The sequence below is a fragment of the Nicotiana tomentosiformis genome, chromosome 7 (genome assembly GCF_000390325.3).
Source record: "Nicotiana tomentosiformis chromosome 7, ASM39032v3, whole genome shotgun sequence".
Taxonomy (NCBI): Eukaryota; Viridiplantae; Streptophyta; class Magnoliopsida; order Solanales; family Solanaceae; genus Nicotiana; species Nicotiana tomentosiformis.
In genome coordinates, this window is record NC_090818.1 from 95,056,944 (window position 1) to 95,059,935 (window position 2,992).

A 2,992-nucleotide genomic window follows, 5' to 3' on the forward strand; every position below is an offset into this window, starting at 1 on the left:
AATTTACCCCATAGGTGAACTTAATTAATATATGTTTTTATTTGTGGGGGCTACATACGCACGAAGTGACGAGAGTCCATACGTAGCTACTATTCCTGTTTATGTCCGGGTAATTTTAGGTTTACACCATGCTTTGCGGACACCGTTATTTGATTATATTTGTTAATTGTATCAAATGGAACTAAGTCAAGGATTTTAAGGATTTAAAAGCTTCAAGTTGAATTGTCTTTATTTTGAAAAGAATCAAGAAAGAATTATGATTTATTGATAATTTATATTTGACCGCGTCGCAAGTATGATCCGCGAGCGGGGTATTTCTCTACTACTCTCATGGGAGCGGGTCGTTCGCCTCGGCAGGTTAATAGATGCATCTATGGTTCATGCCGTTCGACTCTCGACAGTGCACATTTTATATTTATATTGGATCGGTCTGGACGTCCTCAGTGGAATTTTGTGCGTGATAATAGAACTGGAAGTTCCTTTTTTAATTGGTATAAATTCTTTATTTGAAAGATCATTTGTTTTTAATGAAAGAAGTGATTTGGGTTCTTAAATATGGTGATGAATTGTTCAGTTATTTCTTGTTCTGAGTTTTATTGTTATATATATCTTGCTTAATTAGAATTTCATATTATCATATTGTTGGCCCTTAGTAAGTGTCGGAGCCGACCCCTCGTCACTACTTCTTCGAGGTTAGGCGGGATACTTACTGGGTACGCGTTAATTTACGTACTCATGCTACACTTGCTGCACGTTTTGTGCAGGTGCATATATGTCTAGTGGCCTTGTGGGCGTAGAGGTGCGGTTATTGCGGGGACTTAGATGAGCTGCATTCCACGTTATGAGTCTGCAACCAGCATAGTCTCCTTCAGAGTATTTATATTTTCCTGTCCAATTTGTATTCCAGACAGATGTTGTATTTTATTTTATATTCTTAGTTGATACTCATGCACTTGTGACACCGGATTTTGGACGATTATGGGTTGCACTGTATTGGAATTTTTAAAGATATTATTATTTATTTTATAAATTTCATCTTTTACTATTTAATTGAAGGAAATATGATTTCAAAAATATTAAAAATGAGAACCAAATTAAGTATTTATTTTTGGCTTGCCTGACCGCGGTGTCCGGCGCCATCACGACCTTTAATGGATTTTGGGTCGTGACACTATAAGTCTTCCCTATGGTATGGTTATCACCCACCTCCTTGAAGCCCACTCTCCAACTATCCCTAGGTCACTGTAACCAAATCTTATAACTCTAGAGCCTTTGCTAGTTTGGGGTATGTATCCATGGAGGGCACGTGGGTGAAGAAGCAGGATGGTGAAGCCAAAATTGTCCTGTCAGGCTCCAAAGCTAAGGCCTCTGTCTCCCGGCCCAGTGTCTGTGACCCTGATCTCGTGGAAAAGCTGACTGACATCGATGAAAAATTGACAATCATCAAAGACCTGCTCGTCTCTGCTCAAACAATAGTTGGAGACATTCATCACATCTCAAAGGAGACAGGTTCAGATGTATCCAAGATACGAGTCAAACTTCTAAGAACAACACAAAATGCAGTAAAAGCTTTTAGAGAAGTCCATGACGGAATTAACGGGATATCAATCACTGTGAATGCCAGCTTTGACTGCCTCAAGAAGGCTATCTACAACACTCTCATATATTTTCTGCGTCATTAATGTAGTTGTTGGTTGTTGTATGTTCAAAACAATTTTTTATGCTTCATTTTGGACTGGTTATCCAGTCATGGGGTTGTAATAATTATACAATTAATCATGCTTTTGCATGCTTAACTTAGAACTTATCTACTTGTTTAAATATTTTCTACTGAAATAATTCTTTTTGTTGATACCAAATGGGGAAAAGTAAGATGCAGGTAAAGTTTTTTTACTAGCTGCCCAGCTGAGGGGGAGTTGACTAATGATATGTACATGCTCACACAGGAGGAGCTGCCCAGTTGAGGTAGAGTCGACTACTTGCCCAAGCAGAGATGGAGTCGACTACAACTAAAGGAAGTCGACTAACATTAACATGGAAGTAAATTGAAGTAACCTCTGTTATTTTTTCATCATAAAAAAGGAGAAAATTGTGAGATCCAAGTTTTAATGATGAAAAATAACATCACTCTTATTTGCAGGTATATTCCAGAAGCAAAGTAAGATGTTAACCCATGATGCTTCAAAGATAGAAGACTCAAATCAATCGAAGATCCTCTAAGAACGCAATTCATGCGCGTCAAGGAAGGAAAGTCTAAAATCAAGGAAGATCACTACTCCTGAGAATCCGCTTAGATTGTCAATCAAGCTACTGAAGGAAAGATTGTCAGCCTGAAAATTCGCTCGTCTAACTTAATCGCGTCATTAAAGGAAACCTGTCATTCTCCATGATTGAAGGATTAATCGATGGAAGCTCCGCACTTATTCTTGGAAAGAATTATCAATCAAGATTCATTCTAAGGATCAATTCCTTTGAGGTTGCCAATCTCTCAAGATCCTCCTCAATCAAGAATCAAAGCAAATCCCTCTAGTTGTATTTATAGTCGGAGATCAAGGAAAAGACATATACTTTGATCGAACCAACCTCAAGACCTTTGTTCTTCTCTAAACAAGTAACACAGTCTGTAATATATTTTCTATGTAACTAATGGAGAGAAGAAAGAGAGAAACATATTAGTAAGGCATTGTATCAAAACATAAAGAGTTTACTTAAGTTCTGAGATTGGTGTGTGCTCAAAACATCAACTCATTTGTACGGAAAATTTTAATGAGCTTTGAAGAGAGAATCCTCTTGCAACCCAAGGGGACTGGACTAGGATTCATATTGAATCCGAACCAATATAAATTTTTTTTGGTGTCTTTTACTTTCTGCATTTTATTTTCTGCTCTTACTATTCACCTCGTACTAGTTTCTAGTTGACTAACTGGTAAACTAGTCGACTAATTATCTATAAACAAAAAAAGGAAGACAATTCAACCCCTCCCTTGTACTT